General features: G+C 39.6%; 1 long non-coding RNA gene across 1 annotated transcript in view; it reads right to left on the bottom strand.

The window, feature by feature from the left end:
- Window positions 1-9767: 9767 nt before the first annotated feature.
- LOC128907722 (uncharacterized) overlaps window positions 9768-15388 on the bottom strand; it is a 45504-nt gene continuing 39883 nt past the window's right edge. Inside the window, exon 4 of the long non-coding RNA XR_008465713.1 lies at window positions 9768-9858. This is a non-coding gene — a long non-coding RNA (uncharacterized LOC128907722). The remainder of the gene's footprint in view (window positions 9859-15388) is intronic.

The following is a 15388-nucleotide window of genomic DNA, read 5'->3' as shown; positions in this document are numbered from 1 at the left end:
TTGCCCGGCCGGGCCCCGCCGCCGCCCCCCGGGGCCAGTCCCGGGGTTGCGGGACAGCGCGGCGGCTCGGTGTAGGGGAGACGGGGCTTCCCTGGGGGGATTACAGAGCGTGGCCACCGCGGTGCGACGGTGACAAGCGACCCAGGCACCGAAAAGAAAGAAAAAGGAGGGAGGAAAAAAGAAAGTAATTTTCATTAAAAAACCCCCACAAACAACCCGCCCAGCTGCACGTGTCAAAGAGTTGCTTGGAGGGGTGGTGCCCCTCGCCTAACTTTAGCAACCTCAGGTTGTACCTGTGCAGTCTAAACTCATCCTCTGCGTTTCCTTAAGTCAGAAGAGATGGGCATCTCTAGAGGCATGGTCCTCCCGCCTGTTGCACGGCCTGTTTTAGGAAGGGATGAATTGCCCTGAGATGTCCATCTCTTCCCATCACTTAGATGGGACACAAATGTTAGATGGTTGACGTTGAGATGACTCCCCGTATTTGTCTTTCCACATCTGGCTGAAACAGTGGTCGTGGGTTGTCCTTATATGTAACTAGAAGACGTGCTATGACCTGTCTTAAGTAAAAAATGAGACTGCCTGACAGTAGCAGTCCACGCCTTCCTAAAATGTATGAAATCTAAAAACTGTGATCTATAGTAGTTAATACCACTGCACACTTTTACAACTAATTTTGCACATTATGGAAATGAAACTCAGAAATTATTAACTCATTTGACCACAATTTCCCAGTCAGGCAGTGTCAGTGATGGGATTGTAACCTAGTTCTGAGTTCCTAGTCTTGTGCTCTAATGTGAACTTCTGAGAAGTGAGCATTTAAATATTTTAAGACACTTCATGAAAAAATCTAATGATGTTCTTTGGTTCATATGTGAATCATCTTAAAGTATCATTTTTATCTAGAAGTTAATTTACTACTTTCTTCACAGTGGAAATATTTTGTCTTTTAGACATAAGTATTTCTGCTTTCAGTGTTTGTGGATAATATCTCTCTTCACTGCTGGCCTTTTTTCAGTTTTCAGGTTTAATTAGCTGAGAACAATAATGCCACCACTTTATTCTCAAGATAGAAACCCATACATCCTTAAATAAATATAGTGAATTCCAGTTTCTTGGGGTACAAGTTGTATACCTAAGATCCTATGGGTCAAATAACAAGTTTCTTACACAGACGTGTTTACTTTGAATGGCCCTTTTATTTTTCCATTCAAATATTTATATGGTTGTCTTTCTAGAACAGCATATTTTTGGTCTTATTATTTTCTAACGTAAGCAAAGGTATCACATCATAAATGGAACAGAAAAAAAGGTGCATTTAGTGATACGACATTCTAAGACTGACATCAATTATTTTTCACTGTGGCAATTATACTAATCTGTTGATGGTTACAGACTTCCCATGTCTCATAAACCCAGGGGCCGCAGCCTGACAGTCACAGGAATTAAGCTTATTTACAGTAGTTAAGGATGTAACATCCAGGGTCTGTAGAACTAGAAAGTGAATTTGAAAAAAAAATATATAAAAAGGGTTCTATTCAAATGCATGCATTTAAAAGTTTCACAGGACTAAGCATAACAGATGGATGCTATTAATCTCTGGAATTGTGTAAATGCTTTTCTAATGATTGTCAGAAATTATATGTTCTTTTATGGCATGACCTTCACCAACTGCAACATTTTAAATTAAATTATGAAAACACTCTAATAGGTTTATAGTTAAGGCTGTAAAACAGTGGTTAAATATTTTGATTTATTTTTTTTTTTATAACTGTTAATGTGCTTCATTGTTAAAGCTAGTCCAAGTTGAAGGACATTTTCCGTAGGTACATCTTTCATCACCAGTTTCTGTTTTCTAAACACTTTACATTTCCCCGTTTAAAGTCTGCATCTTTTTAGGTTGCACTCGCACAGTTCACACTTCCCACATTTGCCAATCATCAAGGCTACGTGGAGTAATTTTTAGATAGTTCTAAACAAACAAAGCATTATTTCATCTTTTCCATGCAAAATAGTGGAGAACAGACTGCTTCAGTAAACTGCAGGTGCAGAAGGAAGGAATCCTGGTCTAAGGAAGCTCTCCACTTCTAACTAAGTGGAATATCTCCTGCCAAATTTTAACCATTTTCTTTCTGTCTTCCATGCTTTTGCCAGTCTGCTCAGTGAGGGTATTCTGTCTCTTGCTGAAGCACTTACAACCCACATCTCTTCCTGACCTCTACGCAACACATTTACAACACCCGTTTTCTCATTTCATGTCAGTTCTCTTGGCTGCACAGTCTCTCATCAGTGCTTCATGCCCTACCTCCATCCCTCAAGAAGGACTTTTTCTCTCATTTTCTCACCAATCTCAAATTTAAATTATAAATGCAAAGAACTTGCCTTAAAAAATCCCAACAAACACAAAAAAAACCCCTCCAACCCAAACTTATAAGCATAGTTATATAAAACTGTGATTAAAGGACACTACAGAAAACTCATAGGAATTATGTAAATCAACGGCTTGAAATAAACCTCTCAGTTTGAAGGCTTCTGTTGATGTTAGAGGATGTTACAAAAGCAGTGCAGGGTGTCCACAGAAGTGTATTGTCCAGTAGTGGCCTTCTGGAGATGCTTATTTTGCCTGAGCTATTGTGATTGATAGGCTTGCTTTAGATGTTTTACTTCTAGGAGCTCATGGAGGCTTACTCAGCAAGGCAGTGAGTGCAGACTTAGCTGCTCTCAGCCCAGGGCAGTGGCAATGCAGTGTCACTCTGCCCACACTCCCATTGACCAGCTTCAGCCTCATTAACCAGAGCCATAATCATGGAATCAGGGAATTTTCAGAGTTGGAAGGGACCTCTAGAGATTACTTAGTCCAACTCCCCTGCTAGAGCAGGATTGCCCAGAGCACATTACTCAGGACTGCATCCAGGCCAGTCTTGAAAGGCTTCAGAGAAGGGGACTCCACAACCACCCTGGGCAGCCTGTTCCAGTGCTCTGTCACCCTCACCGTAAAAAAGTTTTTTCTTATATTTGATCGGAACTTCCTGTGTTCCAGCTTGTGCCTGTGACCCCTCGTCCTGTTACTGGGAACCACTAAAAAGAGTCTGGCACCATCCTCCTTAAACCCACCCTTTAGATACTTGTATGCCATAATAAGGCCTCCCCTCAACCTTCTCTTCTCCAGGCTAAAGAGTCCCAGCTCTCTCAGCCTTTCCTCATAAGGGAGATGCTCCAATCCCTCGATCCTCTTTGTTGCCCTACGCTGGACCCGCTCCAGTAGTTCCCTGTCTCTCTTGAACTGGGGAGCCCAAAACTGGACACAGTATTCCAGTTGTGGCCTCACCAGTGCAGAGTAGAGGGGGAGAATGACCTCCCTTGACCTGCTGGCCACACTCTTCCCTATGTGGCCCAGAATTCCGTTGGCCTTCTTGGTGACAAGGGCACATTGCTGGCTCATGGATAATTTACTGTCTACCAAGACCCCCAGATCCTTTTCTTCAGAGCTGCTTTCCAGCAGGTCCATCCCTAACCTATACTGGTGCCTGACATTCTTCCTTCCCAGGTGCAGGACCCTACACTTGTCCTTGTTGAACCTCATGAGGTGCTTCTCTGCACAGCTCTCCAGCCCGTCTATGTCACACTGGCTGGCAGCACGGCCCTCTGGGGTGTCAGCCACCCCTCCCAGTTTGGTATCATCAGCGAACTTGCTGAGCATACACTCTGTCCTCTCGTCCAGGTCGTTGATGAATACATTAAACAATGTTCAAGGGGTTCAAGTATCGACCCCTGGGGGACACCACTGGTTATAGGCCTCCAACTCGACCCTGCTCCATTAATCAAAACTCTCTGAGTCCTGTCACACAGCCAGCTCTTAATCCACCTCACTGTCCCCTCGTCTAGTCCACATTTCCTCAGTTTCCTAAGGAAGATGTTATGAGCGGCAATGTCAAAAGCCTTGCTGAAGTCAACGTAGATGACATCTGCTGCTCTGCCTTCATCCAGTCAACCAGTTATAACATCATAGAAGGCTATGAGGTTGGTCAAGCATGATTTACCCTTGGTAAATCCATGTTGACCACTTCCAGTAACTTCCTGCTCCTGAATGTGCTTGGATATGACATCCAGAATGAGTCGCTCCATTACCTTCCCAGGTAATAATAATCTCTCCTTGCACCAGGTCATGGTAATTTGCCATGTTTCTAACCCAAGCCCATTGCTACTAACCCTGACAATTTTTTCCTCATTCCTCATTCCAGGAAAAGAAACGTGGTAACATCATCATCTTTGGCTCTGTCCTGGTCTACTCCGAGGGAGTGAACTTACATTTTTCCATTGCTATTTTTTCCTTTTGTGTCTTTTTTTTATCCTTGGCATTTTGACACTGTTGCATTTATGTTTAATTTACGACAGTGAAAACTCTTAAAATATGTAACAAAATAGATACCCAGTAGCTTGTTTTTTAAACCTTATTTTTTAAATGTTCTTATCATCTTGCCTTGAGCTGAGCTTTGGAGCCTTGGACCCCTGTTGCTAAAAGTGGAGCTGAAACCTCTGTTGATTTGAATGAGTGGAGGACATTTGTGCAGAAAAATTTAGAAACGCCTGTTTCAATAAACAACCAGAGATAAAAAAAGTGATGATAAGAGTGGGAACCTTTCTGTGTCTTATAAACTTTCTCTAGACTGTAGAAATCTGCCCATTACAATCCTGTTCATGCTGAATCTCAGATGCCCAGAAACTCACCTCTGTTTCAGATTACAATCTGATCTGCCCATAGGCACCTAGACATAAAAGGTACCTGGGAGGATCTTCTTCACCTGAAATTCTCTAAAGTGGCGTACTCCATGTGTACTTCTTCTGTGCCTATACCTCTAATACAATCTCAGTGTACCAAAGGCCTTAGAGACGTGTTAGTCCTTTGAGAAACCTGTGATCTGGAGCACAACTGATGTAGGTGGTAGAGTTTCTCACTTTTTGCAAACAGCTTGTCCACAGCTTGTGGACAACATATTGTCCACTTACAAAGGCAAGGCCATAATGCCCAGATCTGGGATATTCTGGGTAAACGTGTGCCTGCCAGCCCTATAGCAGCAGGCACAGTACATGACTAAGCACAGTTTCTACATCTAACTAGTCTGGAAGCGTCCTGAGATTTTGATCCTTGAGATCTGGACATCTTCTGTCACTTTAATCAGATGATGGTGTAATATAAAATGGGAAAATTCACTGAAGAAGATAACTGTGGCCACAAATTTGCCCTTTGCCTCTTTTCTGCTCTTCTCCTGGCTTCTGATGCCTTCATGACTCTTGCATTCATGGGTCACTTGTAAGCGAAACTGGCCAGGGACACTTCTCTGGCCCTGAAGTATGGTGTAATGATACAATTGTCCAGCTGAATTCTCTACAGCCTAAAACCGAGTGGCTGCATCCAAGCTGCCTATTAGGAATTGTTCCTAGCCCATTTTAATCCCTAACCTGTGTGGAAGAATAGTAGCTGGCCTGTGCCAAAACTTCACAAAAGGCCATGCTACCAATTTAATAGTATGAATAATACCGTACTGGTCCGTGGACCTGTGACCTGGCCCTTTGTAGCCTGCTGTTTAGATTAAACCTAGCTCCTGAAGCAGAGGTGAAGCACGACCAAGTGTATTTTTTGTCAGATAGCACTTGTAAAGACCCCAAACTTAATTTCTCTCTCCTGATCAAGTGATGCAACCAAAAAGATATTGTAGCAGAAAAGGCTGTGAGGAGGAACCGGAAGAAACTACCTTCCTTTAAACATGTTTATCCTTGGAAGACTGTTAGGTAGACAGGATCCCAAAGAGGGAAGCCTCTTCATGTTTCAGCTGTCAGGGAGCAGCAGGGCAGGGTGCTGGGCAGGGGCAGGGTGTGGGGAGCCAGGAGTGCCCCCGCCCCCCAGTGCAGCCTCCCCGTGCTCCGGTGAAAGGAGCAGAGCAGGGGTGGGGGACTGCGGACAACTGAGGCCCAGCCAGGAGATAGTGGAGCCACGCATGGCCATCCCAATACAGGAAGCCTAGCCGAGGCATGGGCCTGAGCTTCAGTGCAACTCCCAAATCAGGGGCTGAAGCACCATCCAAGCCTCCTCAAAGCTCTTCATCATTAACTTTGCTTTTCTCCCAGACTTATGATCCGAAGTTCATCTTATCAAAGCTGATCTTGAACACAGGCAGCAAACCCTGAGGAAGCTGGGGAAGAGCTTGTAGATCTTGCTGGTGCACTCAGAGCCCTGACAGTGGCATCATATTCATTCATTTGAGTATGAAAGAAAAATAGCTGAGGGACTAGATTTTCATTTAGATGTCTGTCGCTCTACACTGAATGGAAACAGAATGCATAGGCTTTTTTTTGGGGGTGGCAGTGGTGGTGGTGGTTAATCTTAAATTACCTACTATGATATGCAAAGAAGCCTTCCCCAGGATTACAACAACATGCTTTATGACCTTTTGAAGAATTGGACGTTGATGAGCATAAAGTTAGACAATTAATAATGAATCTAATTTCTTGGTCCTTGTATTTCCAGGATGATCTGCTTCTCAGTGTTACTTTGCACATGCCAAAATGCTCTCACATGCCACCATTTTCATATAGAGATAGAAGAAACAAAACAGCAACAACAACAACAACAAAACCCTCTAAGCAGACATGACCACAGTCAAATGGGAAAATTTGCTTATACATAGAAGAATATTTATACTTATGCAGACTGCTGTTTGGTTCAAGAACATAGTCTAAAAGTTCATACTGTTCACATAAATTTCATTTTAATCTCTGTTAGGAAATACAATAAAATATAGTCTCGCCTTGTGGTGAGCCTAACCAAGTGACTGTAGCCACAGACTCTGTTTTTCAGTGGCTATATGTTTGAAAGCTTTTGGTATAGTAAGCTTGATCTTAAATTTGCTAATTAAATCATATATTCATCCAAGTAGGTTCAATATAAGAGAATTTTTATTCAGGGTGGGGTTTTTCTGTTGTGGTTTTTTTTTTTTTTCCAGTAAAGGTGCAGTTTCATATTGTATTTAATCATAAATAAGAGGATTCCAGTTGATAGTGAACTTTAACCCCAACTACCTACTCCTTCAACTTCTTTTATAGTTGATCTTGTGATCATGTAGTTACAGGGAGAGTTTAAATTTACAGCACTGCTGTAACAAGATGTTGAATATGTGCCAGATGAAAAACATCTTTTTTAAAGGTGTTGGCACTACATAGCTGGTACTCTGAAACTGAAACAGTCATGATTATTGGTCCCTTCGGAATATATGATTTTGACATGGCCTTAATAAAGGTGGTTACATTGTTCCTTCTGTAAAAGAAGGGTGATAATGGCAGACTAGTAGGAAAATTCCCACAGTCCCCTCTAGCTCTAGCTACAAATAAATCTGAAATAAAAATGACATCATAACATTTGTACAGGAAAAAAAATATCTCCAGAAACTAGAACTAGTGCAACTTTAGAAAATAAGCTGTCAAGAGAAAAAAAAAAAGAAAGAAAGAAAAAAAAAAGTATTTGTAACTGTCTTCTAACGCAATCTTATTAGGTGGACTACTGCCATGAGACAAATCAACTTTTTGATGTCTGTCTTCAACTAACATTTTACAACTGTAGGCAGCACGTTCCTAATCAGTTTTGTAGATTGGATGCCTTTTCAGAAACACTGACCATAAGGAGTAAAGTAGTGGTTCCCCACAAAAATTACATTTTCAGTGTATGACTCTCCACTAATGAAGTGTTAACTCCGTCCCTAAATGACCTAATGAGAAATACATATATAAATATGTATCTACGTGCACATAGGTTACTTTATTATTATTGTCTTATTATTAGCTGTTTTCCAAGGTCCTGAAAGAGAAAAGGCAAAATGGTTTCTCTAGTATAAGACATGAAGTTTTCTTGCATTTTCCCTGTAAAACTGGAGGGATTGTCCATTATACTTAAGATTTTGGTTTTTTGTTTTTTTTTTTGTTGAAAAGCTGTTGGCAACTTACAATTTGCCTGCATGTATTATAACAAGGTTATTTACTTGGCCCTTCCATTTTTCATATGTGCTTTGGGATCCTTTATTAAGTCATTGTTCTGCAACTGCATTCTATTATAATTCTGCTCATTTTTAATAATATGGATGATATTTCTTCTGCCCTGAAGGACTCCCATGAAAATTAAATGTTTAAATAAAATGACTACCCAATGCTTCTTTCAGTTAGGCTAGTTAATATTTTATAAAATATTTTTATCTGTGAGGCTTTCGATACCTCAACTCCAAAATGACTTTCTAAATATTATAAGCAATAACAAATACCCCTTGACTGAATAGCTAAGAAGAAATTCAATCTGGGTGACAGTTGCTATTCATAAATTGTTCAAGCTTCACTCTCATGGTTTATGATGTTAGCTGAACCCTTTTGACTGAGTCACAGAACTAGATTCAGTTAGGGAATCCTACCTTGCTATATATAAACACCTTTTGTAGTTAGCCTCTATTTTTCTTTTTCAAATACAGAGCCCGATCCTGTAGACCAAAGTCATTCAAAATTCATATCAATTTTACTGACAGACCAGCATCATCCTGCCTATAATACAGAAAAGGCTGTCACCAGATACATGCACACAGTTGCCTTTGAATCCAATGAGAATTCTGTGTGCATTCAAAGAAAGAATACAGCCTTAGATGCTTAGAAATGATAAATGTATACAATTAGAATTCATTCAGCTTGCTAAGGTGTATAAGTATTGAATAAAATCATTGAGACTGCACTGTGATGCTTTTAAAAAATAAGTTTCTGCTGAACAGAAATTGAATAGTCCAAATTTGTAAATTCAATACTATTTCCATTAATAATTTCCAAATAACATTTTTCCAGCCTCTAAACTAAACCTTGGGCCTCAAATACAAATAAGTGTCTATTCATGTATATCATTCTTCAAGCTAAAAGTTTGGCTGACCTATTTAGACTCACAGGTTAACCCTGTTATCTTCATATATATTTTTTTTTTGTAATCATATCCATACACACCTATTGTTTACCAAGATTTTTTAGAAATGCAGCATACTAAACTTTAACCAACTACTTTATGTATAATGCATAAATGAGTGTAGACTACAGCTCATTTTACTTAGCTGTGTTGTTCAATCAATAATAACAGAAGTAAAAAACCATGCAAAATTCATGTTTACCCCTAAGTTTAGAAGATGCAGCATGACTTGAATATACACAGGATAAGTTGTATAAAGTATGACAGTACTTGAACTTGACTTCCTCCTCCCCGCTAAAGAAAAAAAAAAAAAGGCAAAATAAAAAAGGAGAAATTAATGGGATTTTTGTAGAGGAAAATATGCACTTAAAGGAAAGAAAAAAATACCTGATTTGAGACAAGACTGGCTTTGTACATGTTTTTTTTTTTTATTCTTAGCTGTGCTACAAAGTCTTTTAGTGACTCTGACTCTAGTCATGGTGCCATCAATTATTATTTAAAGTGAAAGAACTAGAAGCACTTTTTGGTTTTAAAACATGGGTGTGTTGCTCATCTTAGGTGTGAAAAATCTGGGTTCAGTTCCATATATAGCCACAATGGTTTAAATTTGTGTCATTTAGTTTAAGTGTATCTACTAGTTAGACACTACAGGCTATCTGGCTATTCTCCAGTCATCGTGTTGTAACCTTGCCCTTGTTAAGAAAATAATTCAAGGAAACATGAGCAAAACTTTTGACTAAGTGATTAGAGTACTCACCTGAAGGCAAAGAAACCTGGGTTCCTATTTCTGTTCCCGTAGTTCAAAGGCTGTTTAATGTAAAAATGGAAATAGCCTTGAGATGAGAGTGTTCCTCCAAAAATAGATGCTTCATCCTTTCCTACAAAGTAGAAAAAAGTACTGGATCCTAATTTCCTGAAGACTGGTTTCTCATTTGACTGCTGATTACAAAAATGGGTGGTTAAGTGCATCGCCATGGCATGTCTTAAAAACCATGGTTTTGTGTGGTGGACAGCTGGTGTTGCAGAGGAGAGCACAGAGCCCCAAGGAGGACCCCCAGGGATTTAGCATGAGTTCACAGCAGGCCACTGTTGATAGATGCTGTGCTGCTTACGCTCAGGAATCTTCAGGCATGCTTATAATGAGAAATGCTAACCTCTTGTAAGCTCGAATCTACGGTCTCCCTTGGGTTTAAGTGCCTCCAAGTTTAGGGAGCAGCCGTTACTTTGCTTTGCAGATTGCAGTTTTCTTCCTAAACATCTCCATTTTCTTTAAATCCTGCTTTAGATGTGTAAATCCGTTATTGGCTCCATCCCTTAATCTCTGTACAGCTTACCTTCCCCTACGTAAATGTGAATATTTGTGCTTCTTTCACCTCCCTTTACCTTCTGTGTTGTCCGATAGCAGTTATATAGGACAAGGGCTGTCTGTTTGTTCACAGTAATTTGCACAAGTCTGTTTCTTTGGGGGACCGTTCAGACCTTTACTGAAACAAACTTGTACTAGAAGAGTTAGGTGCTAAATAGTATAGTAAACATAGCTCTTCCTTCCTAGGAAAAAAAGTAAAAAACTGTGGCGATGCGAGATGGTAATTTAGGACATGAAAGATGATAGAGCTACAATGTCAGTGCTGGTCTGGGGAGACAATGTAGTGCTGTTAATGAAACAGGTGATGTTGATACATCTCTGCAGGGGACATGCAGTAAGTGAAATGCAACAAACATGGGATAGGGATGTATCGTCAATCCGAAATGAATTTAAATAATATAACTGCATGTTCATTTCATTTCACTCACCTGTTCCCTAGACTGTCGCTGATTTTTCACACACAGTGCTATAAGAATTATATTATTTGGATGCCATCAAGTTTGGGGGTGTAACAGTCCACAATATAGATGAAATTCTGGGTCTGAAAGCACAGCCCATGCAGCCCCTGTGTTGTGCTTGCAGAGTAAGAGAGAATTGCTAATGATAAAAGGCCTTGGAAGACTCTGATCCCTTGTAAGTTTGCAGAGATTGTTGTTCTGTGGGAGATACTCATAGGGAGATACTCACCTGAGGCTGAGATGGTAACCCTGTGTCCAGAATATGACAAAATTCACAATTATAGAGCCCTGATATGGCCGGTGATTCTTTTAGCTCAGTTAAAAAAAAAAAAAAAAAAGCAGCTGTTTATGAGTTGTGCTGCATACAAGACTTTACCAGACATTGAAAAAAACATCCCAAACAAAAATTTAACTAACGAAAAAAGTAATTTTCTATTAAGTCAAATGTTTTCGATCTGAAGAGTGGGATTTTTTAAACATGCGCTTTTTTACATGAAAAAAAAAATAAATAATTAAATATGAAGCATAAGTAGGTGGAAAGTGAAGTTTTCTTTTGAAAGATGAGGGGTTTTTCCTCTCTTAATTAGAAAGACTAAATGCTAATGTCCAAACGAAATATTTAGGTTCTTCAAAAATGCTGAATATTTTTGGGCTGAAAGGTCTTGCTGAATTTAACTTGGACTTGAAAAATATTTTTGATGACTGAGTAATATATTTCTTGGTACACAGAGTATTTGTCAAAAGGAAAAAAAAAAAAAGTAGCTGTTCTAATAAGCCATCCTGACTATAGCATGTGAGCTGGGCTTATGACTACAATCATACGTGGTATGGACACATGAAATGCTTTTCCAAGATCAGAAACAAATAACTCCTTGCAACCCCAGAGACACCTGTACAGGAGAACTGGGCTTTGATAACCTCCCCTCTCCAAATATGACTAAGCTTTGTTATGTGGCTTGTTGAGGATTACAGAAACAGAAAGGATTACAGAAATGAAGTTAATAAAGAGGAAAGAGTCTGCAAAGAACCAACTGTAGTAAATTAAACTGAAAATGGTGTAAATCACGTATGTTCATCTCAGCTTTAACTGGGCTCGTGATTCTTAGCGAATCATTTATTTGACACTTTGTTTCTTTTTCTTTTTCATTTTTTTTCTTCTTCATTTTTTTTTCTTCAGTTCACAAATAGCTTATGAAAAAAATAACTATTTCATCAAATGTATTGATCGGGCAAAATTATTTTCTTGAATAATTTCCATGAGCAGAAATTGCTTCTTGCTTTCGTATTAAATTTCTTGATTATTACTTTTGCTCATGAGCAGAAGCTTGTAAAAAGTACAATATGAAAATGTTTGGGGCACACAATTCAAACTCCTAAGTCCTCTGTGTAAATGAAATAGTGGGAGTTTCCATGGTTCCAGGATAAAGTCCCATCAGTACAAGACAGCTGGAAGAAAGATAAATCCAAACAAATACAAAGGAGAAACAAAATGTTATGTTTTTTTAAAAAGAAAATTATTAATTCTTAGGAAAAAAATCAAACCACACAGTAATGCAATGCTTGTAATATCTAATGTTCAAGACCGAGTATATTGTATGGAACAGTCAAATACTGTCATTGGTTTCCATATAGTCAGAGAAAAATAAAAATAACCACTTTCATTATCGAATCTGCCCCTTTCCTCTGTGAGTACTGGTAGCTCACGTACATTGGTTTGAAGGTCTCTACAGATCCAGAGTCCGTAATCTCCCAGAAGATCTATTTCAGCACTTCACTATTCTTATCATTGTGTTACTATAATATTCTAATTTCAAATTTTGATGCCGTTTAAACACATAATTTCTTGTTCTACCTCTTAAGTCATGAGCAACAACTTATTCCTTCTCTTCTACCCGCAGCCTTTTACATATTTGAAGAATTTCCCCTTTTAGTCTTCTCTCTCTCTCTCTCTCTCTTTTTTTTTTTTTTTTTTTAGGTTAAAGAATCGTAATTCATTCAGGAATTTTCTCTCCATTTAAGTTTTCTAGAATCCCAGTTGTTCTTATTATTCTACTGAGCTCTCTTCAATTTTACATCTTTCACAAACCGTGGTGCCCAAAATTGGAAAAAGAAGCCCAGCTGAGGCTGTAACAGAGCAGAGTATAACAGAAGAACTGTTTACAGGCTGTCTGTCTATTTATACCTTTCGTTACATTCTATGCCTTTTTGCAACAGAGTGGCATTGTTGATTCATGTTTAGATTATCATCCAACTACACCTTTTCCTGTGAAACCATTACTTTGTCAGGTTATTTCCCACATCCCTGTCTCTGACCTTAAAATTTTTGAATCTGTGAGTCTTGTAAATTGCTACAACTTACTTATTGCCCTGGTGATTATATTCACGAATTCTTTTGTTTTAGCAGACCTCTGTATCAATACATCTCTTGTTGTCAAAGCAGTCCATCTGTATAAACTGAATGACCCTGAAGAGAAGTCAAACTCTGCAGAGAGAGTTTGAATAAGGTTTAAGTAGTAGATGGCTGTCTACAGAGGAAAAATGTACTTGCCATAGGAGATGTCCAGTAGTTAGAACTCATTGAATCTTTCTCCAGGTAAAATTCAACTGCAGAAATGGAGTGAAAAAATAGTTGCTAACACAATTAGTATAAAAGCTTTTAAGAATGGAATATGTATTCATGGAAATTATTAGTAATGGTTGCCCAGCTGTATTCTTATTCCTAGGCAATTCAGATTTCCTCAAGTACGCTATTTGGAAGAACTAAGGTTTAGCAGCATGAGTTTCTTTCTGTCCCAGACTCGTAGAAGTAGTTGGAAGTGATATCTGGTAGTGTATCTAGTGCACCTCCTGCTCAAAGTGAGGCTAATATCAATCCTGGGTGTACGTCAGGTGTGGCTTTTTTCTAACCACTTATTAGAAAGGATAGAGATTTCACCGCTTTGAAGACTGCTCCAGAGCTGTTCTATCTGTATAGTGAGAAAGTTTTTTGTAACGTCCAGTTTGAATTTCTCAAGCTGCAACTTGTCACAGCTGCTTCTTGTTAAATAGTCTGACACTACAAAAAAAGAGTTTGGCCATGTCATCTTTGTGACTTCCCTTCTTCTGACAGTAGGCTGCTTTTGGAGGTCCTTAGCCTCCTTTTTGCCAGACTTACAGGTGCCTCCATTTCTTGTAGGCCATATGCTCCAGGCTCCCAAACAGCTCGTTTGCTTTCTGATGGACCCTTTCCAGTTTCACGACACTCATTTTGAGCTGTGGAGCCCAAAACCGCGCATGGTAGTCCAGTTGCAGCCTTGTTAATGCTGTCTAGAACACCATGCTAAGTGCTCGCTTCTGCTAGTGTAGTCCAATATGCACTTTATCTTATTCATGTCGGCAGTCCACTTGTGCTCATATTCAGCTTGATACCCACTGTAATCGCCAGGTCCTTTTAGGGAGGTGCCACTCAGGCAGTACTGCTGCATGAGGTTATTCCACCCCACATGCAGAACTTAGCACTTCTCCCTTTTGAGCTTCACAACACTTCTGTAGGCCTGCTCCTCAGTTTTCTTAAGGTCTCTAGAGCTGAATCCGTATCATCTGGTGTGTCAAACACTTCAGAAAATTTCCTGAGGGAGCATTATGCATCATCATCCAGGAGAAGCTATTGAATTGCAATGTCACTGCTTTCAAGCAGCACTTGTTTCATTACCAACCTTTCGACCTCAAATCATTGAATACTGCCTTGGATCCTAGTGGTGCAGCCAGTTTTCAGTCCAGTTAAAAGACTACTTATCCCACCACAATTTCTCAGCTTCCAAACAAGAATGTGGTGAAAGGCACTGCAAAATGCCTCAGTGGAGTGAAAGTTACAGGAACTCCTACGCCTTATCTTCCCAGCCAGTCATTTTGTCATAAAAGGCAATCAAGTTGGTCAGGTATTATTTGCCTTTGTAAATCTGTGCTGACTGTTCTTTATTGCCTTCTTGTCCTTTGCATGTTCATAAGTGGATGCTAGGATGACATACATCCTCCATCCTACCAGGGACTGCGTTTGTCCACCTGATAGTTCCCTGGGTTTTCCTTCTTATCTTTCTTAAATCTGGGCCTGATCTGTCATTGCCATGATTTTTAATAGCGAGTAAACAGTTTTATAATTACATTGGCCAACTGTTCTACAGCCTTGGGTATCTTTTCAGGCTCTATAGATTGAATAATCCAGTTTTTTAAGTAATCCTTTGCCTGTTGCTATCCAATCAGTCTTCTTTCCAAAGCATGCTGGTATGAGCAGAGGGCTGGAAGCAAGCTTGCCTGGTAAGTGTGAAGCAAAACCAAAGTAAATATTTTAGTTTTCCTTGCCATTCATTGCTAGGCTATCATCCCTGTCCATCATTCGTTCATTTGGTTGCTGACTTAACTTTTCTCCATTGCTGTGTCACCGAAATAGATATTTAGGTCATCAAGCATGTTGAATGCTGCACTACTATTTACCTTAGAAATAATGTGGCATCTCCTTGTGAGCAGTGGCCTCACTATCCCCTAAAAATGATCCTGTTATCGTGTTCTGTGGGAGAGACCTGTTATCAGTAAGTTATATGATACTCA

This window comes from Rissa tridactyla, chromosome 3 (genome assembly GCF_028500815.1).
Source record: "Rissa tridactyla isolate bRisTri1 chromosome 3, bRisTri1.patW.cur.20221130, whole genome shotgun sequence".
Classification (NCBI taxonomy): domain Eukaryota; kingdom Metazoa; phylum Chordata; class Aves; order Charadriiformes; family Laridae; genus Rissa; species Rissa tridactyla.
This window is presented reverse-complemented; position numbering and strand designations above follow the sequence as displayed.